The 26948-nt window shown below is 41.8% G+C and overlaps 1 protein-coding gene across 1 annotated transcript in view; it reads left to right on the forward strand.

Annotated features, from left to right (window-relative positions):
- Positions 1–26948, forward strand: part of LOC147725912 (uncharacterized) — a 240452-nt gene that overhangs the window by 92045 nt on the left and 121459 nt on the right. The gene's annotated exons all lie outside the window — the stretch shown is intronic.

The raw sequence follows: 26948 nt of genomic DNA on the forward strand, positions 1-26948 counted from the left end.
GTTCATGCCCCAACCCAGTGCTTGCCAGGAGGAACGTTTGCCGAGTAGTGGTCAAAGAGGGCATGGCCTTCAAAGACCTCTCAGCAATCCCGCTGTATGGGAATAACTGGAGGTAACAGAAGGAGTTCCTGGCTGCCAAGGATCCTCAGCATCCAAGGGGACTTCATCCCCCAACCAGTAGTGCACCAGGAGGCGCGTTTACAGAGTGATGCAGAAAGGGAGTGCGGACTCCATTGACCTCAAAGCTATCCATATTAGAGGAGGGATCGCGCGGCCTTCATCCCGGGCTGATTACACCCCTGGGGAACCAATCTTCAGGGCTGCGCCTTTTTATTTTATTTCTTTTTCAAATTAATGGAGGGGGGCTGTGTGACCCTCCCTACCGGGGTGATTAGGGTCCCGGGGACTCCATCTCATGGGGCCCAACCACTATTCTTAGTGCCCTGGTCCGTCTTAGGGCACCCAGTCACTTTTGTTGGGGATCCCCGGGGAAGTCTGAAGGACAACAGTGCCTGCTGGCTACCTGGCTCCTGCGGGAGCCGTCAATGCTTTTTGATATAGGGAGCCTCTGGAAAGGCAGCTTCCTGTGTCTAAAAGCAATTCTGCTCAGCTTCCAGCTAACAAGACAATTTTAATGCTCTTCCTTGTTGGAAGCAGAGTGTTAGACCTGTCTGCTTCTGGGAAGACTCTAACCACCATGATTTATTTTTTTTGTCCCCCTTAGCCTCCCAGGGTTTCTATTTTTATTTTTACATGTGTCCATCAGGAGTTTTTAATGCTGTCAGGGGGCTAGGTGCTCCTTGGCGATGACGCCATTTTTCCCTCATAACCTGTGAGGCCTAGTCAGGCCCCTTGAAAATCTAGGGACATCCAGAAACCTAAAATGGTGTCCACCAACTGCCATAACGGACACTACTGGAAAACAGGCCATAGGCTAACATAGGGAATTTTCTAGAAGCAACCAGTGACTTCTGCAGGTCCCAGGCCACCCTATAAAAGGCCAGTGACCAGCAGCCATTTTGTGCATTTCTTGGAATGACCAGTGTGGAGAGAGGCGACTGGAGGAGGAGGATTGTGCACTAGTTGTGACAAGATCGACCTGCGGGGCCGGCTGTCGCTTTACTGGGAAGTGCCCCCACCTTGGCTGACCAAACCCCACTGTTTCAGCAATCATCTTCAAGTTATCAGAGACTCTACGACGAATCTGTTAAGGACTGACATCCCTGAAGTGTGGCTACCAGGGATCTGTTCGACCCATCCTGAAGGTCGTGGGTATAGAGTACAATTGAGACCCAGCCCAAGCTAACTGACCCTAAATTCAGGGGGTAACAGACAAAGATACGCGTGACTGCAGCGCTCCAGTTCAACACCCTCCCCTGTGGGTGAAAGCGGCAGAACCAGCTGTCGTCCCTACCTGGAAGCGACGCTGCCGCCGAGAGCATTTCCTGACGTGAGGGCATCGGAAGAGGGAGAGCCCAGCTGTCTTGCCTCGTCATTTGAAGAGCTCCGTTGAGGCGCCGGAAGAGGCGGGAAGCGAAGCAGAGCCCAGCTGATCACCTGCGAGGTGGTGAGGAACGCCGTCGCATCGGACGAGGTGCGCAGAGCCGGAACCGGCAAGAAGGACCCAGCGCGTCGAAAGAGGCGGGCGCTAGGCGGAGTCAGGAGAGGCCGGTCGCGTCATCGGAGGTGCGTCAAGGCAAAGCTCCCGCCAGCGGTAACATCGAAGGGGCAGAAGCGCCGCATCGGTCACCTCTGTGAAGCGCCTCGGACTGAGGTAGGCTTCTCTGACACGCCTCGACATCTGCGGGAAGACTTCCCTGGCACCGCGTGACCCGGGCAACACCAGCTGCATTGACCAGAACCTAAAAGTAAGCCGGGTAGAGAGGGAGCGGGAGGCGGAAGCATCGGGTGTCTAAAGACATCAAAGCGGGGGATTTCAAAACAAGGCAATTGACTTTAAAGCCGCCAGAACTACATACGAGGAACTGAGTTACAGAACTGCCCAGACCACTTAAAATCTATCTCCTAACTAGATAAGAGGGGGAGAGCAGTGTGCAGGGAAAATTACAAGGCTCATTAGTAAAAACCCTTATAGCCTGTTATTAATTGAGGAAGTAGAACCTCCACCAGTAAGGTGCAGCCTGTGAATTGACCAGGGGGGAACCTTGTTGATTCTGCTTTGTCTTCTTTTAGCCACATGGCTGGGGGTTTATGCTGAGAAGATCCACCCCTGTGGTAGAGGTCTGTTGAGTTGAGAAGAAGGCTAAGAGCTGAGGGGTAATGTACCTGCCTAAGAGTGGTTAAATAACATATTGAAACTGTAGAGTGCAATTTCCTATCTGTAACCTCATAGTGGAGTAGTGTATTGTACCATAGACAGCCACTTATCACAAATGTAATGTACCTTTGAATCTCATATATTGGCCGGGAAAAGTATTGAATGTGATTTGAAATCTATGAGAACTGTATAAATTAATTATACACTGCTTTTATTCAAAACAAGAACAAGAAAGTATATTATTTTTATAAAAGGTAACGGTATTTTTCCAAACAGAGGTGTTGTGTCTTTATTTTAGTGGTTCATCACTGTGTTACTGTGGGTAAGGCTTGTAAGTACTTAGCCAGCGCCTTGAGTTAGCTGTAGACCACTACTGGGCCAAGCTACCATATGTAGGCTTGGGTAATCTAGGTCCAACATAATTGGTGTTTCAGCGGTGGGATAGCGGATTTGTACTTACACTTACTTATTAGTAACGCAGTGCCAACCACGAGACCCCACCTGGAGTTTTCTCCCTGCGGCCCTCCTAATTTACATTTTTGGTTTTTCTAAATTGACTTCTGGCGGTGGGTGGAGGTTGACCTCAGGTCACTCTGTGGAATTCTCCTGTGTAGCATTTTATACTTCAAATAGAAATGGAGATAAATGTGGAAGAGCTAGACAATTATACTGTGCCCCAATTGAAGGAATGGTGTCAGCAGCAGGGGGTGTTTTTCAAGAAAGGCGCCAGAAAAGTTGAGCTGCTGACCAGTATTCGGGCATGGGTAGAGGCTCATTCCGGGGAGGAGGTAGATCCTGAAGAGAGTGACAAGGACACTGTCCTGGAGACCGCAACACTGTACCAGGCGGGAGGGGAGAACCTTGTAACAGGTCCTAGAACACCTTCTAGAGTGGGCAGTAGTGTGTCAGAGAGGGGCCTGACCGATGCCGAGTTAGAAGACAGGAGGGAGGAGAGGAGGATGAGAATAGAACTAGCCAGGATGGACATGGTGAGGGAGGAAAAGAGGTTGGAGCATGAGCGGACCATCAAAGAGATGGATTTGCAAGCCCTGAATTTACGTACCCCCAAACCAGAGAATGGTGGCAGCGATAACCAAACCAGCACCAGAGAACCTAGACCGTACCTACCAAAAGACATTATGGCTTGTTATGTACCCAGTGACGACATTGCTAAATGGCTAGCCGCCTACGAGGTTTCGCTGAGGGCCCATGGGATTCTGGAAGTCCACTGGGGAGGTGGGTTATACAAATACATGCCCCCCACTGGCAGGGATACTTTGTTGGCCCTTGACCAGAGTGAACAGACCTACTATCCGGCTATGAAATCAGCGCTGCTCAAGAAGTTTGGGTTGACCCCTGAGAAATATAGACAAAAGTTCCGGGGCAGCTACAAGCTGGGCACACAAAACTGGGTAGATTTCTTGGACTACTCCAGGAAGGCCCTGGAGGGTTGGGTAAGAGGCAGCGAAGTAGGAGACTATGAGGGACTATATGACCTCATACTCAAGGAACACCTACTCGAGAAGTGTCTTCCCGAGCTAAGACAGCATCTGGTGGACAGCAAGCTGACCAGCCCCAGGAAGCTTGCTGAGGAGGCGGACATCTGGGTTAGTACCCGGGTGTCGACTAAGGGGACTGGAGGGAATTCCCAGAAGCAAGGACAGGGCGCCCCCCAGAAGAAAGAGGGAGGGGAAACTAAGAGGGAGTTCTCAAAAGGGCCACAAAATACTTCGCAAGGAAGGGGCAGAGGATTCATCCCCAAGAGTAACCCCCCTCGCATCCCTACCCCTGGCCAAAGCCAGCAGCCAAGGGTTGTTCATTGTTTTGAGTGTGGTGGTGTGGGACACTATAAAGGAGATGTGAGATGCCCAAAAAGACCACCCCCTCCCACTGGAGGAAAAACCCCGGGAATCACTAGTGTAGTGCTCGGGGAGGAGATGCCTTTGGTTAATGGAGGGGAGCGGGCGGGTGTCACCTTAGTGTCCCTGGGAGATAAGGAGATGGTTCCCAAGACCCAGCTGCCCTCTAATACTACTAAGTATGAGCAGTGGGTCACCATCAATGGCCGTAGAGGGGAGGCTCTGAGAGACACAGGAGCCAGCATGACTATGGTAAGGAGTCAGCTGGTGTCTCCAGAGCAGGTCATCCCAGATGTACTCCATCCCGCCGTAATGGCTGACGGCAGATTGGGCCACTACCCTGTGGCTGAGGTTCCCTTTGAGTGGGGAGGGGTTGCAGGTCCACTTCGAGTTGCCGTAAGCCCTGCCGTGCCTGTTGACTGCCTGTTAGGGAATGATATGGAGCACAATGCTTGGAGGAGGGTGGAGTACCAGACTCACTCTGCGATGCTGGGACCCCCTGACTGGACTTGTGTCAGCACAAGGTCAGCGACTGCCCGAAGGGGAAGTTTGCTTACGCTGGAGCCTGGAACAATGGCCCAGCCGGCTGCCAGAGAGGAGAAGGACAAGAGGCCGGAGGACCCTGCCTCGACATCTCCACCTCGTGAGACAGCTGGACCACCTGCGGAGGTGGATCTGGAGTCCACAGGGGAGAATGTTGCTTCCCTGGAAAACCTACCCATCCCTACTGAATGGCATGTGGAGGGAGGTCCTTCCAGGGAAGAGTTCTGCAAAGCTCAGAAAGAGTGTCCTACTCTCGAGGGGCTGCGGCAACAGGCCAAAGCCCAGGCAGCAGGAAACATTGCAGGGAGCTACCAGATTTACTGGGAGGATGGACTCCTCTACAGTGAGCCCAAGGCACCTGGACATGGATCATCCAGGGCCTTGGTGGTCCCTCAATGCTTTAGAGCCTTTCTTTTGGAACTGGCTCATGAGATACCATTGGCAGGACACCTAGGACAGGACAAGACCTTTGCCCGGCTTGTCCCCCACTTCTACTGGCCTCGAATGAAAGTGGCGTCTGACACATATTGTCGGACGTGTGTGTCCTGCCAAGCTAGTGGGAAAACAGGAGTGAAGCTTAAAGCTCCCCTGGAACCACTACCTGTCGTTAGCACCCCCTTTGAGAGGGTGGGCATCGACATTGTAGGGCCATTGGATCCACCAACTTCAGCTGGTCACCGGTTCATACTGGTGTTGGTGGATCATGCCACACGGTACCCAGAGGCAATACCTCTGAGGACCATCACTGCACCTGCAGTGGCAAGGGCCCTGATGGGGATCTTCACCCGAGTGGGTTTCCCCAAGGAGGTTGTGTCCGACAGGGGGACTAACTTCCTTTCAGCATACATGCGGGCTATGTGGAAGGAGTGCGGCGTTACCTATCGGTTCACCACTCCTTATCACCCACAAACCAATGGTCTTGTGGAAAGGTTTAACAAAACCTTGAAAGGTATGATACGGAGTCTACCCGAGAGCCTGCGGAGGAAATGGGACGTCCTCCTACCCTGTCTCTTGTTTTCCTACAGGGAGGTGCCACAGAAGGGAGTGGGCTTCAGCCCCTTCGAACTTTTGTACGGGCATCCTGTACGGGGACCTCTCAGCCTGGTGAAAGACGGATGGGAACAGACTCCCAGGAAGCTTCCCCAGGACGTGGTGAGCTACATGCTGGCCTTCCGGAGCCAAATGGCTAAGTTGTGGAAGCAAGCTTCAGACAACTTGGAGGCCAGCCAAGCAGTTTTGAAAGAGTGGTATGACCACAACGCTCACCCAGTGGAACTGGAGCCTGGACAGAAAGTGTGGGTGATGGAACCTGGAGAGCTAAACGCCCTCCAGGACCGTTGGACAGGCCCCTTTGAGGTTTTGGAGAAAAAGGGGAAGTCCACCTATTTGGTGGATCTTAAGACCCCGAGGCAGCCCCACAGGGTGCTGCATGCCAATCGCCTCAAGCCACATCATGAGAGGCCCGAGGTTGTCTTAATGATGGTAACCGATGGAGCAGAGGAAGAAGAAAGTGAACCTCTCCCTGATCTTCTCTCGTCCCAAGAAAAGGATGGGTCGGTGGAGGGAGTAATTCTCTCGCCATCCCTAACTCCTGAACAGCGGAGTGATTGCCGCCAGATCCTGGAGCAATTTTCTTCTCTGTTCTCCCTTGTCCCGGGTAGGACCCACCTGTGTACCCATGACGTGGACACAGGAGACAGCCCACCTGTGAAGTCTAAAATCTACCGGCTGTCGGACAAGGTAAAGGCCAGCATCAAGAGTGAAGTCGCCAAGATGCTGGAGCTGGGAGTGATTGAACCTTCTGGAAGCCCTTGGTCTAGCCCAGTGGTTTTGGTACCAAAAGCTGCCCCACCAGGCACCACAGCTGAATTGAGATTCTGTGTGGACTACCGAGGCTTGAACTCAGTGACCAAAACTGATGCACATCCTATCCCACGGGCGGATGAGCTGATTGACCGGCTGGGAGCTGCTCAATACTTAAGTACCTTTGACCTAACTTCAGGGTACTGGCAGATTTCCCTTACCGAGGAGGCGAAGGAAAGGTCAGCCTTCTCTACACCTGAGGGACACTACCAATTTCGTGTGATGCCCTTTGGGCTCAAGAATGCCCCTGCCACTTTTCAGCGGCTGGTGAACAGGGTCCTTTCTGGAATGGAAGCTTTTTCGGCTGCATACCTGGACGACATCGCTGTCTTCAGTAGCGGCTGGGAGGACCATTTGCAGCACTTGCAAGCTGTTCTTCATGCCCTGCAACAGGCTGGATTGACAATCAAGGCCAGCAAGTGTCAGATCGGACAGGGGTCGGTGGTGTACCTAGGTCACTTGGTGGGCAGAGGGACGGTGCAGCCCCTCCAGGCAAAGATTGAGGCTATCATCGCCTGGGAGCCCCCCAAGACTCAAACAGAGGTCCGAGCCTTCCTGGGCCTCACTGGATACTACCGTCGCTTCGTGAAGGGGTATGGCACTATCGTGGCCCCCCTCACTGAGCTTACTTCCAAGAAGCAACCCCGACGGGTAGTCTGGACGGAGGCTTGCCAGCGAGCCTTCATGACCTTGAAACAAGCATTGTGTTCCGCTCCCATTCTCAAGGCCCCTGATTTTGCTAGAGAATTCATTGTCCAAACAGATGCGTCAGAACATGGCATTGGGGCAGTGTTATCGCAGCTAAATGATGAGGGCCTGGATCAACCCGTGGTCTTCCTGTCCAGGAGACTACTCCCCAGGGAAAGGAGGTGGAGTACAATTGAGAGAGAAGCCTTTGCGGTGGTTTGGGCTCTGAAGAAGCTACGACCATACCTGTTTGGTTCGCACTTCCTAGTTCAGACTGACCATCGCCCCCTTCGTTGGCTGATGCAAATGAAGGGGGAGAATCCCAAGTTGCTAAGGTGGTCCATCTCCCTACAGGGAATGGACTTTAGGGTGGAACACCGACCTGGGGCGGACCATGCCAACGCAGACGGTCTATCCAGGTATTTCCGCCTTAGTGATGAGGACTCCCAAGGGGTTGGGTAGTTCTCCCCACTTTCAGCTGGGGGGGACGCGTGTTAGACCTGTCTGCTTCTGGGAAGACTCTAACCACCATGATTTATTTTTTTTGTCCCCCTTAGCCTCCCAGGGTTTCTATTTTTATTTTTACATGTGTCCATCAGGAGTTTTTAATGCTGTCAGGGGGCTAGGTGCTCCTTGGCGATGACGCCATTTTTCCCTCATAACCTGTGAGGCCTAGTCAGGCCCCTTGAAAATCTAGGGACATCCAGAAACCTAAAATGGTGTCCACCAACTGCCATAACGGACACTACTGGAAAACAGGCCATAGGCTAACATAGGGAATTTTCTAGAAGCAACCAGTGACTTCTGCAGGTCCCAGGCCACCCTATAAAAGGCCAGTGACCAGCAGCCATTTTGTGCATTTCTTGGAATGACCAGTGTGGAGAGAGGCGACTGGAGGAGGAGGATTGTGCACTAGTTGTGACAAGATCGACCTGCGGGGCCGGCTGTCGCTTTACTGGGAAGTGCCCCCACCTTGGCTGACCAAACCCCACTGTTTCAGCAATCATCTTCAAGTTATCAGAGACTCTACGACGAATCTGTTAAGGACTGACATCCCTGAAGTGTGGCTACCAGGGATCTGTTCGACCCATCCTGAAGGTCGTGGGTATAGAGTACAATTGAGACCCAGCCCAAGCTAACTGACCCTAAATTCAGGGGGTAACAGACAAAGATACGCGTGACTGCAGCGCTCCAGTTCAACACCCTCCCCTGTGGGTGAAAGCGGCAGAACCAGCTGTCGTCCCTACCTGGAAGCGACGCTGCCGCCGAGAGCATTTCCTGACGTGAGGGCATCGGAAGAGGGAGAGCCCAGCTGTCTTGCCTCGTCATTTGAAGAGCTCCGTTGAGGCGCCGGAAGAGGCGGGAAGCGAAGCAGAGCCCAGCTGATCGCCTGCGAGGTGGTGAGGAACGCCGTCGCATCGGACGAGGTGCGCAGAGCCGGAACCGGCAAGAAGGACCCAGCGCGTCGAAAGAGGCGGGCGCTAGGCGGAGTCAGGAGAGGCCGGTCGCGTCATCGGAGGTGCGTCAAGGCAAAGCTCCCGCCAGCGGTAACATCGAAGGGGCAGAAGCGCCGCATCGGTCACCTCTGTGAAGCGCCTCGGACTGAGGTAGGCTTCTCTGACACGCCTCGACATCTGCGGGAAGACTTCCCTGGCACCGCGTGACCCGGGCAACACCAGCTGCATTGACCAGAACCTAAAAGTAAGCCGGGTAGAGAGGGAGCGGGAGGCGGAAGCATCGGGTGTCTAAAGACATCAAAGCGGGGGATTTCAAAACAAGGCAATTGACTTTAAAGCCGCCAGAACTACATACGAGGAACTGAGTTACAGAACTGCCCAGACCACTTAAAATCTATCTCCTAACTAGATAAGAGGGGGAGAGCAGTGTGCAGGGAAAATTACAAGGCTCATTAGTAAAAACCCTTATAGCCTGTTATTAATTGAGGAAGTAGAACCTCCACCAGTAAGGTGCAGCCTGTGAATTGACCAGGGGGGAACCTTGTTGATTCTGCTTTGTCTTCTTTTAGCCACATGGCTGGGGGTTTATGCTGAGAAGATCCACCCCTGTGGTAGAGGTCTGTTGAGTTGAGAAGAAGGCTAAGAGCTGAGGGGTAATGTACCTGCCTAAGAGTGGTTAAATAACATATTGAAACTGTAGAGTGCAATTTCCTATCTGTAACCTCATAGTGGAGTAGTGTATTGTACCATAGACAGCCACTTATCACAAATGTAATGTACCTTTGAATCTCATATATTGGCCGGGAAAAGTATTGAATGTGATTTGAAATCTATGAGAACTGTATAAATTAATTATACACTGCTTTTATTCAAAACAAGAACAAGAAAGTATATTATTTTTATAAAAGGTAACGGTATTTTTCCAAACAGAGGTGTTGTGTCTTTATTTTAGTGGTTCATCACTGTGTTACTGTGGGTAAGGCTTGTAAGTACTTAGCCAGCGCCTTGAGTTAGCTGTAGACCACTACTGGGCCAAGCTACCATATGTAGGCTTGGGTAATCTAGGTCCAACACAGAGCATTTGCTGTGGCTTGGCAGGAGCAGGTAAAGCTCCCGCTAAACCATAGGGACATAACCAGCCCTGGGAGATGGCAGTCCCAGGGCCAACTATGGCTCCAGGAGGGGGGATGCATGGCACCTCCTCCTTTGTTGATGGTGGGCCTGCACCAGGGAGGTGCTGGCCCCTAGTGCCCTTCTCATATTTACAAAAAGAGCTTGGCCCGAGAGAGGTGGTGGTCGCTAGGGCTGTTAGATTTGGGGGTTTCTAGTTGGCACAGGTAGGTGCTTGTAACAAATAGGGACCCTTGCCTCTAGTCAGGGTACGGGGGTACACTCCTAAAATAACCCCAGCTCACCCCCCTGGTAGCTTGGCACAAGCAGACAGGCTTATCTCGGAGGCAGTATGCAAATCATTTGTAACCACATACAGTAATCAAGTGACAACACTACAGATGGACAACACACAGGTTTTATATAAAAAATAAGTATCCTTTATATCGACTTAACACAAGACCACAAACAACAAAAATCCACAATATTTTACGTAAGGTAGACAGCCAAAATATCGAGTTGTTAATGTCGATGTACCATATTATCGAGTCCAAAATATCGATGGTAAGAAATATCGAAAACCAAAATATCGTCGTAGAAAATATCGATTTATGTGTGTGTCAAAAATATCGAAGACATGAATGTCGAAATCAGTAATATCGATTGTCAAAAATATCGATATGTAAAAGTGATGTTTTAAAGTATGTTAAGTAATGATATAGTTAAATGTTGTTTATATATAAGGTAATTTTTACATATAATTTTAATAATTTTAGTTAGAAGTGTAGGAGCGGGATGTAGAGTTTATAGGGGATAAGGGTGGGTAGTGTATTAAAAAAGTATAGTGTAAATATGGAATAATAAATTTCGCATTTGAAGTAAAATTTTAAATTTGCGAAATTTAATTCAAATTATTTAAAATTGCGAATTTTTATATAAATGTATTGAGTATTGTTAAATTATTTGTACTTTGCTTTTGGATATATAATAATAAATTGTGTAAATATATCTAAATTTTTCATTTTTTACTAAATAATTGTATAATAATGTTAGGAGCGGGATGTAGAGTTTATAGGGGATAAGGGTGGGTAGTGTTTTAAAAAAGTATAGTGAAATTGTACAATTTTAAATTTCGAATTTCCTTTAAATTTCAAAATTTCGATAATTTTTAAAAATATTTGTAGTAGTCGAAATTTGATCGAAATTTAGGGAGTATATAAAACATTATGATAAATTTTTGTGTATGTACAAAAAAGTATTATAAATATTAAAATATTACATTATATTTTTATAATATTTGTACAATAAATTTAGGAGCGGGATGTAGAGTTTATAGGGGATAAGGGTGGGTAGTGTTTTAAAAATATATAGGGTAATTATATAAATTAAAATTTCGCAATTTCATATAAATTTGCGAAATTTCTAAAATTAAAAAAAAATATTTCGAATTATGCGAAATGATATCGATTGTTATCGAATATAGTACTTATTTTTTAAGATTGCTGTTGTGTATGTACTAAAATAGATTTGTAATTATAATATTTTTATATATTTTCAAAAAATATTTGTCTAATTATTTTATGAGTGGGATGTATAGTTTCAAGGGGATAAGGGTGGGTAGTGTATAAACAAAGTATACTCTAATCATAGAATTACAAATTTCGCCTTGTATTTAATTTTTGTTTCTATTCGAAATTTTATATACATATTATTTTAATACGAAATTATGAACACTATTATGTTTTTGTTCTAGATTGAGGTATTTTGTGTATGTAGTAAAAAGTATTAAAAATATATAATTTAGTAGATATTTAATAAATAAATGTATCATATTTTTAGGAGTGGGATGTCGAGTTTATAGTGGATCAGGGTGGGTAGTTTTATCAAAGGTACATTTTGTGCGTTTAGGGTCTGTTTTTTGTGTATGTGCGAAGGGGTATTTTAAGTGTTCAGGGTCAGTTTTTGGTTTGTGGGTGAAGGGGTTTTGTAAGGTTTAAGGCTCAGTTTTTAGTTTGTGGGTAAAGGGGTATTTTTAGGTTTCAGGGTCAGTTTTTAGTTTGTGGGTGAAGGTGTTTTGTAAGGTTTCAGGGTCAGTTTTTAGTTTGTGGGTAAAGGGGTTTTGTAAGGTTTCAGGGTCAGTTTTTAGTTTGTGGGTAAAGGGGTATTTTTAGGTTTCAGGGTCAGTTTTTAGTTTGTGGGTGAAGGAGTTTTGTAATGTTTCAGGGTTAGTTTTTAGTTTGTGGGTGAAGGAGTTTTGTAAGGTTTCTGGGTCAGTTTTTAGTTTGTGGGTAAAGGTGTTTTGTAAGGTTTCAAGGTCAGTTTTTAGTTTGTGGGTAAAGGGGTTTTGTGAGGTTTCAGAGTCAGTTTTTAGTTTGTGGGTAAAGGGGTATTTTTAGGTTTCTGGGTCAGTTTTTAGTTTGTGGGTAAAGGGGTATTTTTAGGTTTCAGGGTCAGTTTTAGTTTGTGGGTAAAGGGGTATTTTTAGGTTTCAGGGTCAGTTTTTAGTTTGTGGGTGAAGGGTTTTGTAAGTTTTCAGGGTCAGTTTTTAGTTTGTGGGTAAAGGGGTATTTTTAGGTTTCAGGGTCAGTTTTTAGTTTGTGGGTTAAGGGGTTTTGTAAGGTTTCTGGGTCAGTTTTTAGTTTGTGGGTAAAGGTGTTTTGTAAGGTTTCAGGGTCAGTTTTTAGTTTGTGGGTAAAGGGGTTTTGTGAGGTTTCAGAGTCAGTTTTCAGTTTGTGGGTAAAGGGGTATTTTTAGGTTTCTGGGTCAGTTTTTAGTTTGTTGGTGAAGGGGTTTTGTAAGGTTTCAGGGTCAGTTTTTAGTTTGTGGGTGAAGGGTTATTTTTAGGTTTCAGGGTCAGTTTTTAGTTATAGGGGTACAGGGAAAACATAAATTAAGATTCTATTTAAATTAAATTTATTATATTAAATTAAATTTAATTATATTACATTATTCATTTTTTAACATTTGATTTACTATAGTAATTAATTATTATTTAATGTCCTGCAGTTACTTAAATTAATTGTTAATTGGAGTTGGAAGTGTAAATTTAATATGTTCTGTGTCCTGCACTTACTCTAATTAAATGGTGATTGCAGTTCTAATAGTAAATTAATCACGGTTTTTGAGAAGCAATTACCTAAAGTAAATGGTTATTGGAGTCGGAATATTAAAAAATTTAATTATGTGTCTTTCAAATATTGATATTATATGTATATGGGTGTATGAATAATAATTGTTATAACTTCAGTGTATAGTATGTTATTTTTTTACATGTGGTATATAGAAATAGATAGAACATTACAGTTATAATACATTTGCAAAAATACATAAAAATGATTTTGTCATAGGTAATACAAAATAATGACACCAGTTTTCTTTCCTGTACATTTTTTTATTCAACACTTGAAATATACGATCACATATACATTTTATTAAGCTATGTTTGGTATACATATAAACAAAAAAGGAGGACAATGTTCTTTTAATAATCACATTTTAGAGTACTTTTCTTGACAAGTACTTTTAATTTGTAGAGAAAAAATGGTTAGTTCACATAATGCAATGTATGATATTATACATTTATAATACAATTATTGTTTCTTAATAAAACATCAAACATGTGTAATGAAAAACATAAGTCACACATTTCTAATACATATAGTGATATACTGATGATGATATTAACATATGAATACTTTTAAATGTATAATATAATATAAATATCCTAATTAGAACATGTACATCATCATCAATGATTCTTTTAACATTACAATATTCTTATGTATGATTATTATTATTAATAAATACGTTTTAATAATAACAATTTTCACATATTAGTCATATTGTAAACAATTAAATCTGATAAACAAATACAATATTACACATTTAGTTATATAATAATTTTAATAAATATTACATTAAATATTTTTATATTTTCATACTTAATGTAATAAATATTAAAAGTATGTAATATATAATTAATATACAGGCAAAAAGATTTTCTATTCACAATATACTATACAATTTTTTTAACATTACACGTAATTTCGAGCCATATATATAACAATAATGGACATTTATAGTAGTACTTTTCACAGTTACATATAATTTGGATCGTTTATTTTGTAACCACTCTTTGTCTTTTTGCGTTATTTTGGTAAAGGGAAAGTCGCGGTTGGAAGCAGGTTCACTTTTGAGAAGGTACGATTCTACTTTTATATTTTTAAAGTATTGTAAATTAAAATTAAAGGTTATATTTTGTTATTTTGGGGTTGGTAATTAAAGTATGACTATTTACATATAATGGAGTGGAATCAATACGTATTTTCGTTCACGACTTTTTGAGCCATTTAAAATAGTTGGAGTTAATGAGTATGTGGTATAATTTAATTAAAATAAAAATAAATAGGAATGTTATGTTTATATATTATAGGATACTCGTTAGTGTTATGTCGGTGGGATTGTTTAGCTGTTTTTTTTTCTCGTATTTTGAAACAGCTATTTCCGTTTCCGATTATTTCTTTTTTTTGGGAAAGGAAGTGTGTTTCAGTTGTTAGAACGGAGATGATTTACATTCTTCCTTTATATTTTGAGTTCTGTGAAATATTTTTCACACTTTAAGATAACAGTCGTTATTTTAAATGGCATTTAAATAGTCGTTTAATTTGGATGATGGATAGTTTTAGCAGAGTTAAAGAAAACATAATTAATGATTTGTTGGATTAAGTCTTTGATATTTACACATTGTATTGTCGGTAAAGGATTATCTTTATGATGTTCTATTTAAAGGTAAGTTATAAATTTATGTTATTTTATTTGGATGGAAGCAGTTTTTAAAAACAAATATTGTGATATAATAATATATTTATTTAGTCTTTTTAGAATAGTGTTAAAATATAAATTAGACTAAATAAATATGTTGTTATTATATTAAAATATGTGTTTTATTAGATTAAGGATATTGTTTGATCTCTATCAATTAATTTAGTTATTGCAATTAGTTCAATGTTTTGGCTATCATTTTTAAATATTCCAGTCCTCTTGTTGTAGGATATAGTTGGACTTGCTGTTGAAGATATAAATACATTTGAGCAGTTTGTCTAGAGAGTTTTGGTTTCAGTTGTATGACAGATTGCTGCATACGTAGTTCCTGAAAGCTTTGCTCTTTTTGTATAGCTGTGACTAGCTTGTGTAATGTGGGTGTTGTACGTCCAGTAGAAGAGAGGAAGGCATTGTGCCAACCTTCAACAGCATTGTTTGTTTTTGCCTCTTGGTTGAGTGTTGGTAGATAGACATTCCACCAGGGAATTGCAAATTTTGGCTGGCGTCTGTGGCCTGACCTATGTAGTCTTCCTACCCAGTTGTCCTCAAAGTAATCTAAAAGTGGGGCGAGTCTTTGCTCATTTTGGGTGTAGAAAGGACTTTCAATTAACAAATTGTAATGTTCGGCCACATCAGTTACTGGTACATATGGCAGAGCAATGAGATGTTTGATTTGGCATGCAAAAGTTATATTTGTTGCATACTCAACGCTAAGGGCAGATTTTTGTAAATGTCTCCAGAGACATTGATTGAAATGAAAATAACATCCTTGAATGGATGTGTGTGGGTAAGTTTTCAAAATAGAATTAATCATAGCTTGCTCGAAGTCTATGATGATTTTCATTGGGAAGTAGTCAGAAGTTTGTTCCTTTATTTTTGGAAGATTTCTGAGTAGGTTGTGGCTTGTTTGTTTCGTAATAAACAATATATGAAGGGGATACAGGTATTATGATATTGCCCATGAATTGTGTATAACTGGTAGAAAGGTTTTGGGCATATAGAAAAAGTTCCATCCATCATCCAAGTAGTACTTACAGTTAATTTTTTTATATTGTTATTAGTTGCAAACATGATTATTCTTTTGTCCTTGCTATGATTATCATAAAAAATAAATGGCTCGTCATTATGAGTAATTACAAGCTCTGGCGGAATTATGACTTCTTCAAAAGTTTTAGGAGTTGGTATATTGGGGCTACTTGCTTTTTTTGTTCTTGCTATTGTTCTTTTAATGGAAGCAATAGATGGTAGCTGACCTCTTGCTTCTTTGGGAACTTTAGGTAGTAATTCTTTCAGAATTACGTTGGTAGGTAGTTCTGATCTGGTACTTAATTCTTTGATATTCTCAAGAGTGGATCTCACTTCTATTTCCGAGATGTTTGGTGGGTGATTATGTTCAGTGGTATTTATAACACTAGTTTCCCTTGTTGTAGCACGGCCATAGCATTTATTGGAGTAATATTTTGTACACTTCCAATTCACTTTAAGGTCTTTTTGTTTCTCCTGAGTATAAATGTAGCCCATATAGCATAACAAAAATTTGCCTTTCTGAGATGTAATAAATGTTGCATCATCAGTCATTCTTGAGTTCTGGTATCTAGAAAAGTTAATATACAAATATTAATACAATCAGAAATGTATAAAAGATTTTAAATAAAGCTAGTATTCTTCTAGTAATTTACTTACCAGCAGTAATGTTCTATTTATCGAAAGTAGATGCTTGTTCAGTTTGATGTTGTTCTTCTATTGCCACGGTGTGTTGCGAAATAATTAAGTATGTTATAGGAAAAGTTACAATTTGTTTTTTGGTAACATTTTTTTTACTTTATAACGTCTCTAAAAATAGTTTTGTTTATTTGGATTTAAAAAGAGAAATTTCCAAGATTATACTAACAGATGCATAAAAAGAGTCATTTTTATTTGTAGCACATTCTATAGAGTTTATAAAGACTACTTATGTTTTATTTATGAACTTACCAAGATAATTATAGTAGTAGCAGAATGTTTGTTCTTTGATGTGAATTATCTCTTTTCTGTATCTTTGAGTTCTGTTTAGAGAGAAAGTTGATGAAAATAACTAATGCGTTTATATGTTATATAAATAATACACATTTGTTATAAAGCATTGTTACTTATTTGCTAAAAAGAACCGGGGATGATACATGTATTATGAGTAAAAGCACAAAAAAACATATTTAAGAACAGGAAGATTATACTAACAGATGCATAAAAAGAGTTATTTTTATTTCTAGTACATTCTATAGAGTTTATAAAGACTAGTTATGTTTTATTTATGAACATACCAAGAGAATTATAGTAGTAGCAGAATGTTTGTTCTTTGATGTGAATTATCTCTTTTCTGTACCTTTGAGTTCTGTTTAGAGAGAAAGTTGATGAAAATTACTAATGCGTTTATATGTTATATAAATAATACACATTTGTTATAAACCATTGTTACTTATTTGCTAAAAAGAACCCAGGATGACACATGTATTATGAGTAAAAGCACACAAAAACATATTTAAGAACAGGAAGAAAACATTTTTTACACAGCATTGTAACGTTTTTTCCTCAAAACATTCTGGCTTCACACTATGTATTAAGATTTACAGGCTAAGAAACAAAGTATAGAGTTTTAAATTAGGCCAATAATTGGCAAATAACGTTAAGTAAATGTTAAACATATGTAGATACCTTTATTAAATTTAAAGTGTCCTGTATCTTGAAGTTGAAGTATAACTTGATTTGTTTGTAGAGTCTGTTTAAAGGTAAAGTACATAAAGAAATAACAAATTAGGTTACAAATCTTGGTCTATAAGTAATAGCAAAAAAACATTAGAATTTATTAACAGAGCTATATGATTACTTACTTGTAGTTTCAGGACGAATTTTCTTGCAGAGAAGAATATAGATGGTGCTCCCAAAATTGGCAGTATGTGGTCACGAAGAATATTTCCTGCAACTTTAGCGCTGGGATACCCACCGGGTGACTACGCGCTCTACAAAACTTTAAATAAATAAATTAAATAAATAAACTTGTATGGCTGTTTGTGATTTGTTTATATAGTCTACGTGTAATTAAGTTTGCTATCTGATTGGTCAGATATGTAAAGACGAGTTACTATTGGTTAGTTTGAATTTTTTTTAAGTTAAACATTTAAGATATATCTTCTTATATAGTTTATGTTGAGGAATTGAAATGATATATTTATGTTAAAAAATATTCTTGTAATAAATAAAGATTATGTAAAATGAGTACTAAGTATTAAATAAGTATGTTTACAAAGAGTTTATATACAAATTTCGTCAGTTTGCGAAAACACAATTTTGTACACTAAATGTTACTTAATAAATTGAAAATACATTAGTGAAGTCATTTGAAATGTGTGTTTTACTTAGAGAATAGATTTATTGGTGTTATATATAAAAAATGGAGTATTATTTAGCTATCGATATTTTGATATAGACGAAAATAGTGCTATCGAAATTTTAGTATTCGATATTATTGTAGTGTGTTATATGTAGTATTGAGTGTCGATATTATGCTATTCGAAAATAATGCTAACGATATTTCTGTAGACGATATTTTTGTGCATCGATATAGTTTGCTCGATATTATTGTAGTTTTCATGTTAAGTATAGGGTGTCGATATTAGTGCTATCGATATTAGAGACTCGATGTTATAGTAGGTCGATTTTTTAGAAATCGAAATTCTGTCAGTGATTCTTTACTTAAAATGGTAGTTTTAGCTTAGGTCTGTTCAGTTCTTAAAAATGCGACACTTTAAGTCAATGTACCTTACGATGCGTGACACTTCCAACACAAAAGTGTTGCAGCGATGGAAAAGCGGCAATGTTCCAGTGCAAAGAAATAAAGACGTGAAGATCTTCCAGATGCGACACGCTTCTCTGATGTTGCGAGACGTTTTGGCTCCATGCGTCAGCTGCAGCGGCGTCACCCTTGTTCAGAGATACAATGACGGCAACTTTGGCAGCAACACTCTTCTCCCTCGATGCTTCCGCTCGATGCGGCAACTGCAGCGGCGCCACCCTTGTTCAGAGATGTGACGACAGCGGCTCCGATGGCAGCACGCTTCTCCGTGGATGCGAGGCGCTTTTCTTGATGCAGTACAATGCGTCAGCTAAAGCAGCGACATCCTTGTTCAGAAATGCAACAGCAGCGGCTGCGACGGTGACAAGCTTCTTCTTCGGTGTGAGACGCTTCTCTCGATGCGGTGCAATGCGTCAGCTACAGCGGCGACATCCTTGTTCAGAAATGCGACAGCACCGGCTGCGACTGCGACGCGCTTCTTCCTCTTGAGTCGTGCTTCCAGCTCCTTGCGACACCCAGTCTCTCAGAAGGCCCAAAACAGCAGCAGGCACTTCCAAAGAACACTTGGGGAGCTGGGGTTGAAGTCTGTTGTCCCTGCAAGTTCAGCAGGAGGTAAGCTCTTCTCTTAAGTTGCAAAAAACACAGTTGATGGACAGAATGCAGAACAATGTCTTACATTCACCAAAGTACAAAGATCTGGGCCTAAATCCATAGTTTTTTTTGCACTCCACACCACCCTAGGTCAGACAATGGCTATATGCAAATCGGCCTTGACCCTGTGCCTCATGGGAACAGTCTAGCCCGAACTACCAAGCCATGTCTTTCCTAGACCGGAATCAAGCATCCAAGGACCGGTTTCTGGCTATCAGCCTTCTTCAGCCTGGATATCCTGACTCCAGTGATGTGGAGAGCCTGGGACTCACGTCTGAGTATACCCAGCCCACTCGGGTGAAAATTGCAAAAAACACAGTTGATGGACAGAATGCAGAACAATGTCTTACATTCACCCCAGTACAAAGATCTGGGCCTAAATCCATCGTTTTATTTGCACTCCACACCACCCTAGGTCAGGCAATGGCTATATCCAAATCAGCCTTGACCCTGTGCCTCATGGGAACAGTCCAGCCCTTGGAGATCCTTACAAGTTGAAATAAAGTACACAAAGTTCCTTTCTCCTTCCTTTGGCAGTCAGGCAACCACTGCAGGCCAATCCCCCAAGCAGCACTTCAGCCTAGGGATAGTCTCTCCTCAGTTTCTTCAGGTTCCTCTCCTCAGTTAAGGTTTCTTCTTGTTGTCCAAAAGTGATCTAATTTCTTGGGATCAGGGTCCTAATATTTATACCCCAAAATCCTGTCCTCTGAGGGCAGAGGAGCCTTTGTCCAGTCCAAACCAGTTCTGGAGCACTCTGTGTACATTACTCCTTCTTTACTTTCACAGTGCAGAACAGAAACATCAGACGCCCCACAGGAGGTGGAGCCATCATTGTGGAAGGAAAGCACAGCCCTGGAGCACTTTGTTGACATGATTCCTTCTCTCCTTTCACAGCGCAGGGCAGAGACATTAGCCGCACCACAGGGGGTGGAGCCAGCACTGGGGGGGGGGGGTCCCAGGTGCAACTCCTCCCTCCCATATAGATACAGATCTCTTTATTCACCACTGGGCGGACTCACCCTGTCTCCTGGAATCCCCCAGCCCTGTCACTCAAACTCCAGACAAGGAATACACAACCTAGCAGAGGCAGGGTTGGATAGTTAGACAAGAAAATACCTACTTTCTAAAAGTGGTATTTTCAAACACAGAATGTTAAAACCAATTTCACTAAAAGATGTATTTTATCATTCTGAGTTCAGGTATACTAAACTCGAATTTCTACATGTTCCCTGAATCAGTTAGGATTATAAAATGTAATAATCTAACTGCCCATTCTGGCCTATGGAGAACAGGCAGCCTTGCAATAGGGAAAAATGAAAATGGCTGTAATTCACTATTAGGACATGTCACACACACCAGGATATGTCCTACCTTATACTTACAATGCACCCTGCCCGTGGGTCTACCATAGGGGTGTCTGATATGAAGAAAAGGGAAGGTTTAGGGACTGGCAAGGGGGTGCACTTGCCCAGTCAGTATGGCAGTACCAGACTGTACACAGGCTCTGCAATGGCAGACCTTAGACACACATTTACAGGCTGCTTCTGTTGGTGGCACAACCAGTGCTGCAAGCCCACTAGCAGCTTTTGGTTTACAAGCCCTGGGCACACTCAGTGCACTGTACTAGGGTCTGACCAGTAAACCAAATTAGCCAATCATGTAATCACTAATTCATACATCAATTTACAAAAGGGAGTGCATATGCACATTAGCACTGATCAGCAGTGGTAATGTGTCCACAGTCATAAAACCTTTTTTTTTTCTTCATTTTAAATATTTTTTATTCGCGTCATGAGGGATAAGCATATATTAAAACATAAGATTCGCAAATACATACAGGGATAGCCTATTCATTAATGCAACATAAGCAAGGCAGTAGGTAAATCATAAAGCATTAAAGACACTAAATAACAAAAGAAAAAGAGAGAAAATACTAATCTCATTACATTATTGGTCCCCAAATTCTTTCCACTTTCAATTTGGTTTGCAATCCCCTGGTTGATGCTAAAGCAAATTCCATATTATATATTTCCTTTACAAGGCTCCACCATTCCATAACCATGGGCGGGTTGTGTTGAATCCAAACCCTAGCTATTATCAGTCAGGCACACGAAATTAAAATGTTCATCAGATCGCACTGGAAACTGCTCCCCCCAGACGTGCCCACAAGTACATCTAAGGATGTAAATGTAATTGGACGTGCCAATTTCAAAGATAAAACTTTAGTTACTCCATTCCAAAATTCAGTTAATTGTGGGCACGTAAAAAACATATGAGTAATATCGGCTGCTCTTTGATCGCATTTTGGGCATTTCGTGCGATCACTACTGCTGTTATCAGTTGCCCATTTAAAAATCCTATCTGGCGTGTAATAAAGTTGACATATAGTTTTAAATAGCTGCAGCTTAAGGTTAGAGGAGTGAACAGAACAATTTAAGCCATTTAAAGAAGAGATTATCAAGCTTGGCGCCATGTCAGTTTCCAGTTTCCTACTCCATTTCTCTGCTAGCTTTACACAGTCGTCAGTTCTAAAACCAGTGAAGATTCTATAACCAATACTAATCAGGGCTTTATCAGTTTCCCTATAAATACAGTTCCATAAATCAGAATCAAAAATAGTAATAAGTCCTAATTTCCGAACAAAATAATCCCTGATCTGATAATATTTAAACCAGACCCCCTCTATAAGATTATAACACACCTTCAATCTTTCGAATGTGGTAAAACCCCTGTGGTCATACAAATCTCCCAACGTTGTTATGCCAGAATCAGATAGCACTAAACCGGCTGGGTCGTGAAAAATTCCCGGAAAACCCGGATTAAACCACAAATGGGGGTTCTGTAATGAAATAGAGAATCCTTACACTTGACAAGAATGGAGCGCCAGATACTAATAGTGTCCCGTGCCGTCTTGAACTTCACCCGTTTGAAATAGTTAGGGTCATTTAACCTGTAAAGGAACATATTTACATCCTCACCTAGCAGACATTTTTGAAAGAACAAGCACTTATTGGGGATCATCAAACTTTGGAAGCGAGTCAAGAAAGCGGACCAAAAATAAGATCTAATGTCTGCTAGATCCAACCCACCCTGGTTGAATGGGAGTTTGAGTAAAGTAATAGCCCGACGAGCTTTCTTTTACACCCAAATAAAGCTGCTAATAATACCATCTAATCTATTAAAATAAAAGTTATTTACCCGTAAGGGCATAGAGCAGAACAGATAGAAGTTTTTAGGCAAAATCTTAATTTTGACCAAATTTATTCGGCCAATAATACTTAAAGGTAGCTTATGCCATTTCTTAAATGATGTAATAGTTTCTCTTATTAACGACTCATAGTTTAAGGCACATATTGAATTAATGTTCGATGAGATTTTTATCCCTAAGTAGGTAGCTGCCTCACAAACCCCCGTCAATGGAATAAGTGACTTATAATTCATGACAATTTGGGTTTACCAGTATTGAACCTGTATCCTGAAACCAAACCAAATTTTCCTCCCTCTATTACAATGCCCTTCATTGCTTCTAACACATTGGTGGAATAAATCGCAATGTCGTCAGCATAGACAGTTATTTTAAGAGAATTCGAGCCGAATGAAAAAGGAGAAATCTGGTCTTAGCTCTGCAGTGCAATTAAGAATGGTTCCATTATAAGGGCGAATAACAGAGGTGATAGAGGACACACCTGTCTCGTCCCACGTTTGATCGAGAAAGTAGGGGAGCATTTTCCCATGTAGCAGATTTTACCAATAGGCTTATCGTTTAGAGATTGGATCCACTTCAGAAATTGACCTTTTATGCCAAAAGCCTGTAGTGTGGCCCATAGGAAGCCCCACCCCACTCGGTCAAATGCTTTCTCTGCATCAAGTAAAATCATACCGAGTGGGGTTGACTCAACCCACGCCACATCGAACGCCGTGATGGCCATGTTGATATGTGCCGTAGTATTCCTCTTTGGTATAAACCCATTTTGCTGTGGTGACACCAATTGTGACATTAATGGTGCCAGTCGAGTCGCTAGAACCTTTGCAAATATTTTAGCATCACTATTTATAAGTGATATGGGTCTATATGACCCTCTTTCATAAACTGGTTTGTTCTATTTCAAAAAGAAAATAATTTGAGTAGAGTTCCATGACTTGGGAGCTTGCTCCCCGTTCCCAATAGCTTGAATAACCTTAGATAGTAATGGTATCAGTTCCTCCATGGAAGTTTTATATAAATCTAAAGGGATAGAATCTTCTCCTGCGGCTTTACCAGATGCCAGGGAGTTGATAGCAGTTCTGATTTCAACCGTTGTGATTTACCTCATTAATAGGTCCGATTGTTCTTCATCCATATTTTTAACTTTATTTAAAGCTATATATCTTATTACCTTATCATCAGTAACCACACTTTCTGGCGTATAGAGATCTTGATAGTACTGGGCAAATTGCTGCAAGATCGATTTAGGGTCCTGAAATGTTTAGTTGTTAGCCCCTTTCATTTCCTTAATAGCCATTTGAGCCCGATCTTCAGCAACTTTATACGCCAGTATTTTACCTATCCTTTCACCGCTTCATACTGATTTAACTGATATTTTTTTAATTTGGCAATACTTTTTTCCCTAAAAAAAAATTGTAATGCTGATTTTAACTCTATTAATTTAAAGCTTAATACTTCCGTGCTAGCCACCCCTGTCAATAAAGCTTCAGCTAGTTGGTTTTCAATATGGAGTATATCTGCTTGTCTTTCTCTCATTTTGGCATTTGCGCTCTGAATTTTGTCTCCAGATATATTGTTGTGCAAACCCACGGATGCTTGCCTTGCATGCATCCCAAACTATCATTGGTAAGGCTGAGTGCATATTAATATCTATAAATTCTCTTATGTGATCTTTCAATTGACTTAAAAAGATAGAGTCCAAAAATAAGTATCTGGGGAATGAAAAAGACCGAGGAACTTGTCTTTCTGTTACTATATCAAACGACAATAGGGTTATGGTCCGAGGTGACTCTTGGACAAATTACCATAGTACCAGTCTCCAGGATTGAATCCGAAACCCAGGCCATGTCTATGCGTGAACATGATTTATGTGCGGCAGAATAGTAAGTATAGCAAGCTGTATTAGGATGCAGGTATCTCCATGCATCTTTAATAGAATGTGTAGCAGCAAGATTGAGAATTGCAGCCCGGGTCTTCCGCATTCTCTGGAATTAACCCCTTCTAGTCATATCTATATTGGAATTCATAATGCAGTTAAAATCTCCCCATACTATGCACTCCCCTTCCCAACTAAGCAGCTCCATATTAATTTGATCAATGATTTTGGGTTCGTCTAAATTGGAAGCATAAATACCACAGATTGTATATTTACAGCCTTCTAGTGTTACCTGTGCTTTTGCCCACCTGCCAGCTTTATCGGTTAAGGTTTTGTTAATTTCTGCCTTAAGTTGTTTTTGTTTAAAAATTGCTATTCCATGGATTGAAGTATTTAAATCAGTGCATACTAAGATATCATAACACAGTTGTTTAAGCAATTTTCTATCCTTGTATGCAATATGAGTCTCCGTTATTACAGCTATCTGTGGATTGTACATTCCAAGTTCCTCAAACACTAGACTTCTTTTGATCCTACTGTTTAAACCCGCCACATTCCATGCCAAACATTTTAATTGATACATTTTATATAGTACACATTCTTATCCTTGAAGCCTTTATACAGATCAACCTTGCTAAGCATTAACATTAAGCTACTTATCCACATGATGCCTTTTCTACCCTGAAAAATCACCCTCCCCCAACCCCTACCTCGCACCCCCCTGCCCCCCCACTCCCATCTCTGTCCCTCCATGCAGGTCCCCCAATTAACCCAGCTGCCGCTGTAGTGGCAGCATAAGCGGAGTCACAGCCGCGAGGATCCGGCCATTCTAATGCTGCAGACTCAAAACCACGTATCACATCTTGAAATATCTAGTATCAGAAAATAATAAGATCATAAAATCCGCAAATTCAACTAATAAACGGCCGAACTTCAATCATAATTGACATATATATTGAATTATTCATCATTCAACGTAACATAGAGTTAGGTTGCGCAGTACATTGCCCATTTTTTTCCAATTTCCATTTAACCATTGCTTGCTCAACCTCACTTTCTTCCATAAAGTAATATGTGCGGCCATTCTTAAAAACTTTTAGTTTGGCAGGCTCTTGCAGGAAAACTTGACCCCCCCAAATCCTTTATTGGATCAAGGTATTGTCGAAGCTTCCAGCGCCGCTCCATAGTGGGTTTGCTTAAGTCTGATCTAAAACAAAAGGAACAGAGTCAATAGAAACTGGAGTATTTGGCCTCGCTTTTAATGCAATTGCCTGACGAAGCAAAAAGTTACCTACGTAGATCAGAATTGGGCGAGGATACTGACTTATTTATTTGAATCAGAGGTAACCGATGGGCTTGTTGTATCTGTGAGTCCCAATCCCAATCCGATAGTTCAGGAAATGCTTTCTGAAATAAATGCACAATATATCCTCTGGGATCACCTCCTTCAGCCCCTTCCACAATCCCAAAAATTCAAAGATTCCGTCTGCGTTGCCGGTTTCCCAAATCTTCAAGTTTAGCTTGCATTAGACCAATTTGAGCCTCATGTTTGTTCACTACTATTTTGGAATGAGTTGATTTTTCTTCTGTTATAACAACTCTCTGTTGCAATTCTTCAACTTCCTGAGAAATAGCCCCTAATTTGCAAGCCAACTCATGCAGCGAAGATTGAGTTTTACTGCTGTCCTACTGCTGTTTACTGCTGTCCTACCTCATCTGGTGATAGTGAGCTTGTGCTTCGTGCTTTTGCTCATTAATTAACTGTAAGATCATCTGAAATGATGAGGATACCTCCCCTTGAAAATTCCACTCGAGAGTTGTGTTGATCTGAGAGGCATTTAGAAGAGATATATCCCTGGCGCTAATTGCCCCTGTTAAAGTAGAGCCAGGATCTTTTGTTATAGCTGCTGTTGCAGCCGCCTCGACCAATACTGATGCTGAGGTTGGTATAAATGCTGTTCAAGTTGTTACTGTCTGTAAAACAGGGGAGGGAATTTCTTTTGGGGCGGTGGTCGTAGCCGAAACATCCGTTGGAGCCACTATAGGGGTTGTGTCACCGTTTGGGGATAGATTAAGTACTTCCACCGCACCCCTAGCTGAATCTTTGGAGACCGTTATATTTGCCATCTCACTGGGACAGTTCATTTCCCCCGGTGTAGCAACTACTTCAGTAGGGCTGTTTCCTGAGAGTCTTAGTGCCATGGATTTTACGCCACCTTTAGCCTGTACCCATTTCCTAATGGGGCTGTTCTCTGCTGTCACCTTTGCGGTAGTGAACTTTGATTTATTTATAATCTTCTTCACCTTGTTCTTAACCTTGCCCCGCCCCTTTTTTATACTAGTGGCTTTATCTTTAAATGAGCTAGAAGGAGTACCATTGCCGTTTCTGTCACCTCCACGTCCTCTACTCCCTCAGTCTCCGCTGTCTCCTCTACTTCCTTTGTTATCTCCTCTCCTGCCCCCATTGTTTTCTCAACTTCCCTTATTATCTCTTCTCCTCCCAGCAGCAATTTATCACAAGAGTCTACCGGTGTCACTGATACTGACACTGATACTGATGGCGTATAAGTAATATTAACCTCTGATTGCACCTGGGTATCTGTAGTAGAAGCGCAGTCTTTTGTCGGTGTTTTATTCAATCCAGCAACAGTCTTAGAAGTGGTAGCAGCTTTTTTAGAGACAGCAAGTGCATCTGTAACAGTAGTTTTCACAGTTACATTACCCTCACCGCTAGCTGAATTGGTAATAGTGTTGGCCGCTAAACCAGAG

This window comes from Lissotriton vulgaris, chromosome 3_1 (assembly GCF_964263255.1).
Source record: "Lissotriton vulgaris chromosome 3_1, aLisVul1.2, whole genome shotgun sequence".
NCBI lineage: Eukaryota > Metazoa > Chordata > Amphibia > Caudata > Salamandridae > Lissotriton > Lissotriton vulgaris.